The sequence below is a fragment of the Megascapheus bottae genome, chromosome 17 (genome assembly GCF_031878675.1).
Source record: "Megascapheus bottae isolate mThoBot1 chromosome 17, mThoBot2.hap1, whole genome shotgun sequence".
Lineage (NCBI taxonomy): Eukaryota > Metazoa > Chordata > Mammalia > Rodentia > Geomyidae > Megascapheus > Megascapheus bottae.
Genome location: NC_143525.1, coordinates 19398472 through 19414409, shown reverse-complemented (window position 1 = coordinate 19414409; position 15938 = coordinate 19398472). Strand labels below are relative to the sequence as shown.

General features: G+C 46.8%; 1 protein-coding gene across 3 annotated transcripts in view; it reads left to right on the top strand.

The window, feature by feature from the left end:
* The first annotated feature begins 6185 nt into the window (after positions 1-6185).
* Map3k14 (mitogen-activated protein kinase kinase kinase 14) overlaps positions 6186-15938 on the top strand; it is a 43131-nt gene continuing 33378 nt past the window's right edge. For 2 of the 3 annotated variants that reach the window (XM_090350057.1, XM_090350054.1), the window contains exon 1: positions 6392-6516. The gene's annotated coding sequence lies outside the window, so the exon portion shown is untranslated. Of the gene's footprint in view, positions 6372-6391; positions 6517-15938 lie in introns of those variants that run through there. The other variant, XM_090350055.1, reaches the window with a different exon arrangement.

Sequence of the window (15938 nt, the reverse complement as noted above, 5' to 3'; positions counted from 1 at the left end):
TAGATACGAACAACTGCTGGGAATTCTTTCCCTCTTTAATTTTCCGTCTTTATGGGCTTTGTTCTTCCAGGACATCCTCATGGAGTCCCCACTCTTCAGTTAGTCCCCCTCCACCTCTACTACCCCACACTTTGGGCTCTGTAGCCCTTTCCTTCTCCGCTCTGCACTTCACTGATGACTGACCCAAGAGGCTTCCGGGCCAGTGAAAGGCTATAGCAGGCAACTAGATGGTGGGCTTTTGGTCTTGAGTGGGAACTGTGGGAATATGTGTGTGTGTTCTGTGGCTTGTTTCCTCCGAGTGACCTTGGCTCCTAACCTTGCCCAGTCCCTCCCACCAGGGGGCAGTAGTGGACTCCAGGTCACTTCATCTTCTGGTCTTTCCCCCATTCTTCTATTTCCTGTGTAATAACCCTGATTAAATGCTGTGTTTGAAAAATCAGCATGGGTTCTGTTTCCATGGCTAGGTCCTGCCCAATACAGTACATCTACTCCCTGGTGGCATACCCTTCCTCACATGGGATGACCTCCTGAGGTCCATCTGTAGTGATTTCTTCCAAGTCTGCCTACCCATTAGCCTCTTGAGTCAGGAGCTGGTCTGGAGGCTGGGCAACCCCTCCCAAGAGGCTGACATGGCACTCAGTACCCCTCACGATGGTCAGCTGCAGGTAGGAAGTGAGGTGGAAACATCTACTAGAAGATACATATTGTGTGGGTGGCTACGGAGAGAAGGGTGTGGACAGAAACCAGGTTGCAAAGGGGGCACACTCAAGCAAGAGTAAAGCAGACATCTGCAAATAACGTGAGGAAAAGCCATGTCAGGGAAAAGTGAGTGGGTAGGCTGCTGGAGGGGATTAGCTTGCTTTTTGTACACTGGGAAGCTGATCACATTTGTAGGTTGAATGGAAGAGGCTAAGGGGGAAGGGGATGTGTTAGAGGGAAAGACATGCTTGCAAACTGGGATGGAAGTAACAAGACCTAAATGATCCCTCAGGAGAATGAAACCCACCCAGAAGGCTGAGGATGGTATGACAAGGAGACTTAGGGGTAGGAGGGTGAATTAGGAGGAGAAAACCCAACCCGGAAGTAAGAATTCAAGCCAAAACAAGGCTCCAAAGTCGGGGGAGGAAAGATCAAGGAAGGTGTGTCCAGGACATAAGGTCATCTTTTGCTCAATGCCCCACACAGACCTCTACCTAGAGAGTAGAGCTCCACTCTCTGCCAGGACTGGTATCTCTTCTCCCCAAATCTGCACTGTTCCTCTTCTCTCCCACTGACTCTGTGGTTCATGGCACCCCTTCTATCTCCCAAGGTAAGATTGGGCAATAGGCAGAAGCCAGAACCAGAAGGCTGATAAACATTTAAAATCAGCTTGCACAGTAAGTAGCCCTGATTTATACTGTATGCCAGTTTACCTGGTGTAAATATTCTCACTAAACCCAATTATAGCTATCAAAATGAGGATTAGAAACAGCTCCATCACATCATACCTTCATCCATTCACCCACTGTCTCTCCAACTCTAGACTGAAATAACAGGGCAGGCACCAGTAATGGCACCATGGTTGCAGGCTTGGGTAGGCCCCTGGTGGAAAAAAAAATAAAACTGTTTCTTCCTTACCTCTAGTCATGTGTCATCTCCGCCTTAAGTAAGAGTTCTCAAGTGTAACTCAGGATCCCACAGGAATGTGGGGCCTGAGAGCCATAGACATTCAGATGATTCACCAACCACTTTCTCATTGGACATGGCTAGACACTGTAAGTTACACTGACTAAAAGCCAGGATGTCTTTCATCCAAGGCAAACGGCAAAGGAAAAATAATCTAAGAATAGCATTCTCTTACTGATGCAACCACCTTACTCACTCTTCTATAGAAAGGATGGGTAGTTGGCTCTGTAACATCCAAACTCATTTTATAAAGTCCTGCATGCAGGAGGACAAGGTATCTGGAGTCAGATCTTGGTTGAGTCCTGAATCTTCTGTTATAGCAAAAGGACACGAGGAAAGTTTCTTCTCTTCATACCTGGCTTGCTCATCTATGAACTGGGAATAATACTGTCTACTCTACGGAGTTAAACTGCAACAGTTCTCAGCTGAGGCATATGCTTCCTTGGAGGCCCTTGGCAATGACTACAGACATTTCTGTTGTCACCTAGGGTGAGTGGAGGAGTGCTACTATAATCTAGAAATATTCATTTAAACACACTACAGTGGACAGGTCAGTTCCTCCATAGATAGCCACAGGAAGACAGAACTTTAGCCCATCTTCAGGATACAGACAAAGAACTTGGGGTAGGAGACAAAAGGTATGCATAATTAAATAGCTCCAGCCACAAGCATGTCCTGATGTTCAGATGATCAGAGGTGCCTTCAGAGGGGGTTCAGAGGTGATCTGACAGTCCACTGTCCCAGGATTGGTCAGGTGGGGTCCAGTCTTCCCTGGATTTCAAGATGGCTACTGTTACCATAACTGCAGAAGAGGAAGGCTCAGTCCAAAGGATATAGATACAAAAAGGAGGCTGGGAGTTTGGTCTAGTGGTAGAGTGCTTGCCTAGCATGCACGAAGACCGGGTTGATTCCTTGGTACCACATACTTAGAAAAAGCCAGAAGTGGTGCTGAGGCTCAAGTGGTAGAGCTCTAGCCTTGAGAAAGTCCAAGGACAGTGCTCAGGCCCTGAGCTCAAGCCCAGGACTGGCAAAAAAAAAAGGAGGCAAGGATGCCTAGCTTTTAGTTAATTGGTGAGCCTGAGTAGTAAATCAGTTGCTTTTGAAGCAAAAGAAGCTTCTAGGAACCTGTAACAATGACTTATCCAACCCAAAATGTCCATACTGCCATGTTGAACAAGTGGTCCGTGAGATTAAGGACACAAAGCACTCTTTAGAAAGTATCCAATTTAGCCTGGAGCTGGTGGCTCACACCTGTCTACTCAGGAGGCTGAGATCTGAGGATTGTGGTTCAAAGCCACCCCGGGCATAGAAGTCTGTGAGACTCTTATCTCCAATTAACCACCAGAAAACTGGAAATGGCGCTGTAGCTCAAGTGGTAGAGCGATAGCCTTCAGCTGAAGAGTTCAGAGACAGCATCCGGGCCCAGAGTTCAAGCCCCACCCCGGACCAAAAAAAAAAGTATCCGACTTACATTTTTAAGTTCTCAAAAACCAGAAGTTGCTTTTCTTTGGTGCAGTCTCACCCTGTATTTCCAGACGTGAAATAGATGGGATGTGAAACTCCCCAAGTACTGAGAACCTAGCTTTCTGCTCCAGGTGTGAGTCAGCCTGTAAATGTCAATTCTTTTATTGAAAACAGAGCTGAGGCTGCACCAGTGACTCAGGGCTAACAGCCTTCCCAGGCTAGCAACCTTCCCAGGCTAGCATGATTTTGACTGGGAGGAACTAATTTTGCCCTAACGCTCTCATTCCAGAGGATATATAAGCAACTCGAGATTTGGAGATACCCCAGTGTTCACTGAGGCTGTTGGATTGTTTCTCATCTCACTTCAAACACAGCAGGGCACCTGAGAAAAATAGCTGAAATGGAAAAGTTGACTAGTCTCAAATACTTTTCTTACTAGTGTATGTAGTGGTTTGTTTTTCCTTTGCAAGCTGAACTGAACTTTCTTTTCCAGGGCTTTGGTCTATAGAATTCTCTCTCACCCCTCCTTCTCTCTAACACACATTAATATTAGTATTAATGTACAGGTCTAAAGACAGATCACATTTTGGTGTATGTGCCAGTACTGGGACTTTACAACACTCTTATTTGGCTTTTTTTCCCCTCAAAGCTGGCACTCTACCACTGTGGCTAATCGTGATTAACTGATAATTGTCTCATAGATTTGTCTGCCTGGGCTAGCTTCAAACCTTAAGCCTTGGATCTCAGCCTCCCAATTAGCTAAGATAACAGATGAGAGCCTCCAATGCCCTGAACAGATCATTTTTTCTTTTCTTACCAGTTTGTGGGACTTGAACTCAGGGCCTGGGCACTGTCCCTGAGCTTTTTCACTCATGATTGATGCTTTACCACTTTGAACCACAATTTCACTTCCAGTTTTCTGACAGTTAATTGGAAATAAGAGTCTCATGGACTTTTTCTTCCCTGGGCTGGCTTTGAATCATAATTCTCAGATCTCTGCCTCCTGAGTAGCTAGGATTACATGGGGAGCCACTGGTGCCCAGCTGACAAATCACTTCTGATAGGTAGGTAGAGACTGCAGGAAAGCCAGGAGAAGAGAAATGTGAAGAGAGGCTGGATAAAGCCCATGGGCCTGAACACCCTAAAGAAGAAAGTGTGAGATAGGGAGACAGCAAAGGTGAGCTAGGGAGCCTGCACAAAATCTGGCCCTATGCCTAGTCTTTCTTGAGAAGTGATATGCCCAGAGGCAAACAGGTGGTAAGAGGAAAAAGACAGGCACCCAGATGCTAAAAATCTGAGTCACTGAAAGGCAAAATGCTGGGAGTATAAGGAGGTTTAGGGGCTCCTAGTCAAGTTTTTTTCTTCCAGCTGGCCACTGGCAAAGCCAGGGAATGCCTCAGAGTTGCAAAGCATAGGCTCTAAGGGAGCCACACAACTAGAAATGCTTCAGGAAGATGTGGTTGGGAGTAAGGCCATAAGGGATACAAGTCATGGGGCCGGGAGTTTGGCCTAGTGGTTAAAGTGCTTGCCTAGCATGTGCAAAGACCCGGGTTCGATTCCTTGGTACCACATACATACAAAAACGCTGGAAGTGGTGCTGAGGCTCAAGTGGTAGAGCTCTAGCCTTGAGAAAGTCCAAGAACAGTGCTCAGGCCCTGAGCTCAAGCCCAGGACTGGCAAAAAAACAAAAAAAAACAAGTTATTAGGAATTTCAGGCTCTGTTTGAATTCAAAGAAACATTTGGTCAGACCAGCAAAGCATACTTCTGGCCTGGGGGGAGTGGTTCATACAATACTTAAATGGATGGTTTTCCCTAGTTCCCCAGCACCAGATGTCTGTTGGGTACAGATCTCCAGAAAGACGCTATGAACTGCCTAGCAAATGTCTACGAAGTGCTTCAGAGCAGTGGCCTGATCTTGGCTCAAATTCTTTCAGAAATAGGAGACTCTGTCAAGCCATCATTGCAGGAGTCTTGACCATACACTGACCCCCTGTCCACACCCCCACACTTAGTCCCCATACATGCAGTACTTTCCCCATGGAGTTAGTAGAGCAGGACCACATCTGTTGGCAAACTTAAAATAAGTTTGAGCCAGGTGCAGGTGGCTCAATCCCATAATGCTAACTATTCGGGAGGCTGAGATCTGAGAATCCAGGTTTGCAGCCAGCTGGGGCAGAAAACTCTCATCTCCAATTCACCAGTAAAAAGCCAGACGTAGAATTATGGCTCAAGTGGCAGTGCAGTAATCTTAAGGGGGGTGGGGGGGGGTCATGAAGCCTGGAGTTCAAGCACTAGTGTGTGTGTGTGTCTGTGTGTGTGTGTGCACACGCGCACAGGCACGCACACACAAAAGTTCATTGTGGAAACAAGAAAATGTATTAGCAAAAGCTGAGGGAGGGGGAATTCTGTATCTTTCTACTTTTTCTTCCCTCCGGTCCCCTCACAGAAAGCAGCACTGTAGACACACCTAGGTCTCTATTCAAACTTCAGGTCATCCATCTACTTATGTGAAGCTCTCCTCTTTTGAACTCTGTAGCCTGAAAAAAACCCAACAGGAGCTATTTGGCACCACGCAGGCACCATGCTACTTTTCCAGTGCTGGCAACCCCATCTGCACCTTAAGTTAGCTGTCAACGTCTTCAAAAACACCTGAATTTCAACACACGTGACCTGCCCCAGGTAGGCCCTGGCCTTCCCTCACTCATCCTCTAGTATTCTAAAATCTCCCTGGCACATCCTGTCTCCCCCCCCACCCCCACCCCCCCACCCCCGCCCATCTGCGGCCTCAGCAGCCACGCCCTAACAGCAGACCCCCCCCATAGCGCCTAGCAGTCTCTAAGGTAACCAAAGTCGGAGCTGGGAGCGCCCACGCATGCGCACCAGTCGCCCTTCTTTCCCGTAACCTCAAGAAGAATGCAACTCGCAACATGTGCCAGAACCCCAGCGCGCATGTGTAACTCCACCAACACCCCGACCGTCCCCGCCTTCTGCCCACCCGTCTGCCCCGAAAGCTCTGTAAACCTTGGCCGGAAATAATGTCCATTTCTGGTAGCGAGGCCTCGTTAGCCAATCGTTACTAGAGAAAGGGATGACGGGCAGGCAGGGATGAGACTCTTTATTGGCTGGTTTGCAAGGGTGGGTGGGACCAAGGCTCACGGTGGGACCAAAGAAAGGAGACGGGAATCTAAGCAAAGTCTCAGCCGCGGGGAGAGGAGTGGCCCCGGACGCGGCAGTGAAGGCGGTAACGAGGGCGGGGCTCAGGGCCGGGGCGGGGCCGGGGCGGGGCGACCGTGGGCCGGGATCTCAGCGGCCGGTGGCCGGCGGCGGGAGATCGCTGGCCAGCAACACGCCACAGTCGCTAGCTTGGGGAGATCGGCGCTCGGCCGGTAGGTGACTGGACAGGACCCTGGGATCTGAGATGGCTCTGGGGGAGCGGCGGGGTGGGTAGTTTCTCAGCTCAGGACCGGCCTGCGGCCTGCCGGTCGCGTGGGGATCGGAGCCCCGGCGCCCGCGATCGGCCCCGTTCGCCAGCGGAGGCCGGTCGGTCTCTCGCACCCTCACTGCCAGCGCCTGGGTCTCACGCCGTGCTCGCACCGAGCCTCCAGGCCGCGCGCCCTGGCAGGCCGCACTCTCTCTCCAAGCGCACGCCAGGACGCGCTGCTTCCCCTTCCCCAGCACCCGAGCCACTGCGCTCGGGCTGCCAGCCCTGCGTTCCTCCCCCCCCCCCCAGCTCCGAGCCCTGGGTCTCCCCCACACCCCCATTCACACTCACACAGCCGCAGAAGTGTTTGTTCACTCCCACCTGCCCTGTCTGCGGAACCCTCCAGTGTTATCCCGAGAAGAAGTGAAAGGCTTACACTCACTCCACTGCCGGGAGGAGCAATCTGTCCCAGCGAGGTAGTATCCTCCACCCGTAGCATCCTTCCTCCTGGCCTTGACCATTCTGTGCACATTTTTCTGTGCTCTACTCTTTGAGATTTCAGCTGTCTGTTTCAATGTAGTCTTCCCAGCTTGAAAGTCCACTGTGGTCCTGGCAACTTGCAGCCAGCCACCAGGACACCAGATAATGTAAGAGAGTCTCACCTGCCCAGGAGTCTCGTTATTGCTTGGTAACTTCAGGAAAAAAAAAAAATCTTTCTTTCCAACTTGTGGTTAAAGTGTTGCTCTCAACCCTAATGGACTGGAGCTGAAATGCATGTGGAGAGGAGAGAATGAATGAGAAAAGGTTTGGAAATCAGTGGTGTTGGTGACAGAGTTATGTTTGTTAACCAGAGACCAATGACTTGAAAAACAACTTGAAAAGCAAATGATATCAAATGATATTAAATAGGACTATGATCAGTGAACTTTAGTGGGCAGAAGTTTATGCTGGGGGAAAAATGTTGAAAACCCTGACTAGAAACATGGTTTTTTTTTAAAGATTAGAGGAAGATTGTATCTTGACATTCATAAGTTTTTTTATATAGTAGCTACATGCCCATGGTCTCTTTTTTTCCTTTAGCCCTCTGTGTGGCAACATAGACAGTATTGTTTGGCTTTAAGAGCCTCACCCCTTACCTGAGACAGGTGTGTGTAGGGGCTTGTATATTGCCTGATGCCTCATAGCTAGGATTGGTGCAGTCTTTAGGCCCCTGAATCAGGATGATGTACTAGAAGGGAGTGAAAATGTTTGGTGTGATATTTATGTCCTTAATGTCAGAGGACATTTACAAAACACTTGTCTTGCTTAGAATGTGTTTAGATTTTTCTCTTGATGTTTTAAAAGTGATGTCAAAGTCAGTTCCTTTGGAGCTATGCCAGACTTTCGAGTTTTTTTTCAAACACCTCTAAGACATCCTGACTTATAAGGAAGAGTACAGTGAACTTCTCAGAAGATCTCAAAATAAAGTGTTTGACTTTTATTTTTAGAAATTCATTACCCAGGTAGATATACCTAGAAATATGTACTTGCAGTTGATGAAATCAGCAGTAGGCTGCCAAGCTTTAGGTCATCTTCTGATTGTTTTCTGATTATACAGAGTAGTTCTGAAGGGGGTTTTCTGCCTCGGGTGTCTGGTAGAGTTTGTGGGAGCGGCACCACAGACAGATATCCTGCCAAAGGAGCCTTCTTCGATTAAACAAAGACGTCTGGTTGGGCCATTTCGCCTCAGCAGATGGAGGTTTGGTTCCTCATTTTGGTTCTCCTGATGAACACTGACTCCTTTGTGATCTGCTAGGAGTGTTTGTATATCATTTACTGCGGAGAAGAGGACTCACCCTGATTGATTATCCAACCCTAAGTGACTTTTGTGCGTTTTTGAGTGAGTGATAAGAGTTCATCTCCAGCTAGGATCTGTTGAGAGACCTGTATGAAAGAGATGGATGCTTCCTCCATGATTGTTTGCTTTGCCCTCTCTTAGGAGTGTTGTGTCACTTTGGCCTGTGAAGTCACTTTTAGTTTCCTATTTTTTTTCCTGCCTCAGTGGATAGCACATGGACTTTCCTAACAGGCCTGTCCTGTGAAGAGCTGACAAATTCATCCTGGTTGGGTTGACAGATGGCCTTTCTGGGATTAAAAAGCCAAAATCTTAGCACCACATTCAGTCTTAAATAAAAGGTCAAAGTCAGGCAGAACACTTCTTACCAATGGCTTTCATCATCTCAACATTGTGTGTGTGTGTGTGTGTGTGTGTGTGTGTGTGTGTGTGTGTGTGTGTGTGTTTTTCCTGGCAAAAGGTTAAAATGCAACTAAAATTCTGCTTTCATGATTAATAAGTCACTACCACAGTTGTGTCTGATGCTTCCTGTTTGCCCCATTTCAGTATTTCAGTTAAACTGGAAGCAGCATCTGAGCATCGTGAGCATTTTTTGATGGCACCAAGGTTAAATGGGTGGCGAACGGGACAGTTTGGGGAGATTTGAGGCGCTGTAAGGAAAAGTCAGTCAATCCTCTGGGTTCTTCACACGAAGATCTCAAATAGGGGAAAAGAGCAGGGCCGAATATCTTGAAGGTGAAGGTATTTCAAGTGTGAAGATTCTGTGTTTACCTGGTGGATGCTGACTGAACACTGATAGCAGCAGAGTAGAAATGGAAAGCCAGACAGAGGGCAAATTGTAGAGAAAGGCATCTTAGCTGCTCTGAGCAGAGCACTGGGGTAGGAAAACTTTGGTTCTGGGCTCATCTGAGTGACATACAGTAAAAGTAAGTTTTCCTCTCTGTTCTGTTTGTTTTTTATTCTAGTTTAAAGGGGTCCCTGTTCTTGTTTTATATTCATCCTTTCACTGCCTGTTATAAATCCCTTGAATTATGTACAGTAGGAATAACTTGGTAGCCAAGGTTTATATTTTCTTACAGTACTTACATGAAGAAAGGCAGGGACATGGAACAGAAAAGTGAAGCCTGATGAGAAGTAGATAAGAACCCAGAATCTAAATCCATTTTCTTTCTTTTCTTTTTTCCCAGTCCTGGGGCTTGAACTCAGGACCTGAGCACTGTCTTTGGGGTTTCTCAAGGCTAGAACTCTACAGCACCATTTCTGGCTTTTTTTTTTAAATATATGTGGTACTGAGGAATCGAACCCAGGTCTTCATGCATGCTAGGCAGGCACTCTACCAGTAGGCCAAACTCCCGACCCTAAGCCCATTTGCTTGGTATTTACTTAACTACATTTTCTATTAACTAGTTCAAGAAACAGTAAGGGTTTGTTTTGGGGTTTTTGGGTTTTGTTTTTCCCCAAATTATGTCCATTTTGAGCCTAACTGAGCCACAGAAGCAACTTTGTCTATTTACAGTAATTGTGGATTATCAATTGATATCAGTTATCAAGTAATTATGAACTGATACTGATTATTAATAAAAGCCTAGGGAGCTGGGAGTTTGGCCTAGTGGTTAAAGTGCTTGCCTAGCATGCACGAAGACCCGGGTTCGATTCCTTGGTACCACATATATAGAAAAAAGCCAGAAATGATGCTGAGGCTCAAGTGGTAGAGCTCTAGCCTTGAGAAAGTTCAAGGACAGTGCTCAGGCCCTGAGCACAAGCCCAGGACTGGCAAAAAAAAAAAAAAAAAAAAAGCCTAGGATGAATAGCCTATCACTGGGACAGGTCTGTTTCTGTCCACTTTCCACATATAGAAATGAAGGCAGAAAGCCAAGTAAACTGTCAGAATAGTCTATCTGCAATATCAACATCATCTATCAGCGTAGTGATTATTGAGTGGTTTTAAGCTGTTTGCTTAAACAGACGAGGCAAATCCCTTAACTTCTCCAAGCCTGGGATGCCTCATCTGTAAATAGGGCCTGAAGTCGTTCATGGGGCTACTTTGAGTAGAAGAGAATGAGAGACTCTGTGTCCAGTGCTGAGCATGGATTACTATTGTTTTGTTGTTGTTGTTAATAATAGTTGTAGTAATACAGTAGCAGTTGTCAGGTACTACACAGTGACCAGACCTGTTTTCTATAAGATGATGTCAAGAAGAGTCAGATTGCCTGACAAGATGGAGTCATTTTCTCAATAGGACCTCTAAGGGAACATTTCTCCAGCTTGGAGTTTTTAGCTGTCACATCTTCCCAGTCTTACATTATTTTTATTTTCTTTTTTTGTGGGTCATGGCGCTTGACCTCTGGGCCTAGGCACAGTCCCTGAGCTCTTCGGCTCCAAGCTACTGCCCAACTGCTTGAGCCACAGCCTCACTTCCTGTTTTCTGGTGATTAATTGGACTTTAGTTGGAGCCGGCTTTGAACCATGATCCTCAGATCTCAGCCTCCTGAGTAGATGGGATTACAGGCATGAGCCACCATGCCCTCCAGGTTTTACATTGTTTTGTCTTCACCTTATCCTATAAAAGGCCTACGATCTTCCTGGTGAGAGTTGGCAGTCCTAAAGAGGGGGAATCCCCAGGTCCCCCAAATACAATCAGGCCTGTCTAGGGGCTCCCCAGTATCCTTCCTGTGCATAGTTAAATAGATCCCAACACTAACTTGGAATGAGAGAAAGGAGAACATTGTAGAATGTAAGTCAGTAAAGCTTGTTCTTTGGGAGACAAGAGGCAGTTCATGGTACATGCACTGCCAGTACATGGTACCCCACCTCACCCCACTTTTCCCCTTTGAAAATATTTCTTGCCTGCTTTTCTTTACACCTAGATCTGAGTGCTGTGACTCTACAAAGGACAAGAGAGTAAAACAAAAACAAAAACAACCCAGTTCATGTTAGATTTTAAACTCCTTTGTTTTTTCATCCTTAATACAAAACAAAAGTAGAGGCTCCCCGCCAGGTTGCTGTTCCCTTTAAATAACATTTTGTTTTCTCTTGGGGAAGCTGTCTTGATGGCTGAAGAGTCATTTCTAAAGCGAAGCTAGTGTTTAGAAAAAGTAGATCACCGGATGTGGAGCCTGGTGTGGAGCTGCGTTCAGATGAAAATGAAAGCAGGTGGCAGGAGCACTTGTCTTCAAGCTGAGATGAGAGTAGAGCGCATGGACCCTGCTCAGCCTTTGGCTGGCCCCCACGGCCTGCATTTGATAGGTGTCTTAGTCATTTTCCAAGCAGCTTTGCTAGGTGAGCAGGGCACTTTCTCTGGAAGGTGAGTCACCCAAGCGGGGATGTAGCTGACAGATTGATCCCCTGCTCCCCCCCCCCCCATACACACATTTGCACAGGAAGTCCTGAGCAGGCCTGGTTGAGCACCCCTTTGCCCAAGATCACCCTCCTTCCAGCCTAACAGCTTGCAGGCAGGGAAAGAATAGGAGGTTGCCAAGGCTGGATCATGTGGATGAGGCCCCGAGCCCAAGTCAGCAGTGTCACCTCACTCCTGAGTCCAGCTACCTTGAGGGTGGAAAATGGCCCATGTCCAACAACAGTCAGCAAAGCTGCAGGAGGGGAGCTTTGGCCCCAGGGAGCTGGGAAATCCCTTGGCAGAGAGAAGAGAAATACAAACTATACTTTGATATGAAAGATCTTTGGGGGAACCCTTTTTAACCCCTCTACTCACTTGAGTTAGAAGCCTTCAAGAGCTCTAGTGAGTGGAAAGGCTCAATTACGCCCCCGAATTTCAGAAAGTTTATAGAACCCCAAGCCCACTACTCCATCAGCTGTCTACATTTCCAAGGCCAGTGTTAGGATTCATAAACAGCCTGGGAGTGACTGAGCCATCTTTGCCTCCCAGTTTCTGGTGGCTGAAGCTTCTACTGACCCTCTTAGCACTAAAGCTACCATTTATACACAGTGTTCTTTTTGTGTGTACATGCCAGTATTGGGGCTTGAGCTCTGGGCTCTGGGCCTTAGCTTCAAAGCCACCACTCTTATCACTTGAGCTAACACCTCCACTTGTGGCTTTTTTTTTCTGGTTAAAAGAGTTTTTTGTACTTTTTTGTCTAGGTTGACTTTGAACCATGACTCTCAGATCCCAGCCTCTTGGGGATTACTATTACAGGTGTAAGCAACTGGCACCTGGCTAACACTGGTGGTGACACATGCAATTAGTGTTGAACTTAACCATTGAACTTGTCTATAGCCAAGATCCTCCAGAAGGTGAACTTGACTTTATGAAGCTATAGAAAAGGAACTATTTATTATTCCTTAGTTTCTACAGCTCCAGTACAGCCCAGTGATCTAGGCTAACTAGCAGTCAACTTCGAACAAACTTCAGGCTGGCACGGCTAAATAACCTTAGGCTTTAATCACTCTGACAAGAAAGAGTTATTAGAATTCTAGATTGGAAATGATCAGTAGAATTGGTGGCCCAAGGAAGTCAAGCAAGTTGCCTAAGGTCACTCAGCTAGTTAATGGCTAAAATCCAGGCTCTTTGCTCTGTACCCTTCCACCGCTTGACAAAAGAACTACTCCAGTTCCTGCCCTTATTCCCCCATGCAGACCCCATCACCCAGAACCTTCCTGCAAGTTCCGCCAGGTCTGGGAAGGGTGGAACCGGAGCAGCTACAGCTCTGCGTCTGAGAAAAAGTAAACAGAAAGCTGTTTATTTGACGCTTTCTTGTACCATGAAGGTCCTATCATCAAAAAGAGGCCAAGGTTGATAAGACTATACAATTCTGGGCAGGGTTAGCCAGAAGTCTCAAAGGTTGCTTGTATTTCAGGGCACTTCCCTAGGTCCCCAAACAGTGTGTCTCACCCAGAGTAGGCATTTAGTGACAGTTGATTATGGCTTCAAACTAGACACATCTTTCTTCTCTTAAGAACTGACATGTTACCCATAGCTTGCAAGTGGCCTGAGGGGCCCAAGTAGTCAGGCATCATCCCAGCTGGATCTGTCTGGCTCCTGTCTGTGAGAAACTCTTGAGTGCAAAATGAAATGTCGTATCTGGGTGGTGGCCCCTTTTGTAGCTAAACTCTACCACGTTCCTTCTGCCAACATTCATCTTTGCTTTTACTAGATTAGAATTAGTGTTCTGGTGGGTACTTAGTGATAGCTGGCAGGCTTGAGAGGAAGCAGGGAGGGCTTTGCCAGTCTCAGATGATGGAAAATTGCTGATTAAGTCACACCTGCAAGCCGGGTGCTGGTGGCTCACGCCTGTAATCCTAGCTACTCAGGAGGCTGAGATCTGAGGATCAAGGTTCAAAGCCAGCCCTGGCAGGAAAGTGTGTGAGACTCTTACCTCCAGTTAACCACTAGAAAACCGGAACTGACACTGGTTCAAAGTAGTTGAGTACTGGCCTTGAGCAAAAGAGCACAAGGACAGCACCCAGACTTCAAGCCCTATGACCAACAGGAAAAAAAAAAAAGGGTTATATCTGCTAGCCAGCACACGTAACACCTAGTAAATGCTGTGCTGAGAGGCAGGACTCTCTCTATAGAGATTAATGAAAAAGAGAGAAACCAATGTACCAACCGCTTCCCACATAGCACCCATATCCACCTGAGCCTAGGTGTACACTGGACAGGTGCAGGTTCATATTCTCACACAGAACTAAGTGGGTTTCCAGGTTGGCATTTGGGAAATGGGCCAATTTGGGGGCTTGTAGGACAACTTGCAGGACACTATCTTCCTAGAGTACAGCCACCATGATGTGACCTTTTTCTTCCAGGATCTTGCTCCATCTCTTGAATATGCCAGGGGATCAGACACAGCCCTACACATCCCACTTGGCCCAGGGAGTTTTCCACCTGCAGCTCTTATTTGTTCCTCAGGACTGTTGGTTGTTTTTTGATCATGAGAATACTTGCCGAGGATAACAACTTGGCCAGGTTCTACGAGCTGCTGGAAGATACAGTTATCTTCACTGCTGATGGCTCAACTTATGGTTTTTTATTTTATGATGATGTGGAAGTGAGAGAGAAACAGAATTTGAATTTTGAATTGAGTCTTTTCCCAGGTTAGCAATACTGATTCAAAATTCTCTGGGAATGCTGAGTAGAAGCAGTAAAGCACAGCCCCCAGTCAGCCCTCCAGTCACAGGAGACTTGATGATCCTTCTAATGTGTGCTGTGTTGTTAAGCTATGATATTTGATAGGTTAGAAGTATTGGTTTGTATTTTCAGCTTATGCTGGGATTCTTGGAACATAAAACCAGCATAAGTCAAGAGGTACCTGTAAAAGACAGTAACTTGTCATATGATTCCTTCAAGGAGCTCACTGGGGGGGTAAGATGAACACAAAAGGAGATATCGTATAGATCTACCAAAATGCCCCTTCCCCAGCTAGAGCCATGCCTCTAGTCCAACTTTTTGCTAGTCAGTTGGACATGGAGTCTCTAAAACTTTGCTGTCTAGGCTGACTTCCAACTGAATTCCTACATATTGGGCCGGGAGTTTGGCCTAGTGGTAGAGTGCTTGCCTAGCATGCATGAAGACCTGGATTCGATTCCTCGGTACCACATACATAGAAAAAAGTGGTGCTGAGGCTCAAGTGGTAGAGCTCTAGACTTGAGAAAGTTCAAGGACAGGAATCAGGTCCTTAGCTCAAGCCCAGGACTGGCCAAAAAAAAAAATGAATTCCCACATATTTTAGCCTTCTGAGTAGCTAGGATCATAAATATAGACCCATCAGTGCCCAGACGGCCCAGGATTTCTTGATGGCCAGGGTCGGCATTCCAAGAAGGCCTTTCAGTGTCACAGCAGGGAAAGCTCCTTCACCTTTGTCAGCCATTGTCATATTCCCACTGGCCAGCCCAGCTCCTAGAACATGGTAGCTACTGAATAAGTATTTGATGTGGAGTAAAAGTTCAAACTCCTCTGTAAGGTCCTCCAGTCTGAGGGAGAGACGTGGAAAAGCCACAAGGTGTTGCCCAGTTTTCTGTGCTGAAAGACAGAGAGATCTTCTAAGTACATTTCCCTTCAGATCTTGTGTCCCAGGCCCTTTTCTTCCTCCCCCACACAGAGAGGATAGAACTCCTTACAGTAAGTGGACATATCAGATGCACTACTGCTGCTCAGTACTCAAGCTGGTCACTCTGGCTGGTTGGTCAAAGTATATGTGGAGCAATGTGTAAAAGGAGGCCGTGGTCAGTCTCCACTATCTAAGGGCAGAATAGGCCATATACTTTCTTCCATTTACCCCCATGAATTGGAAGTCTTCTGTGGAAAGTCAAGCTATTTGGGCTTCTTGTTTATTCTGAAGTTCCTCAAACTAGTTCCTCAATTTCAGAACTGGTCACCACTGACTACAATGAACTTGAATTCTCCTCCCTTATAGAGAACTGAACTTGTCTTTCATTCTCTCCCTCTCCCTTTCCCTCTCCCCCTTCCTTCTCTCCCTCTCTTTCTCCCTCTCCCTCTCCCCTTCCCTCTCTCTGTCTCTGTGTCTTTGTCTTTCTCTGTGTCTCTGTGTGTGTGTGTGTGTGTGTGTGTGTGTGTGTGTGTGTGTGTGTCTCTCTCT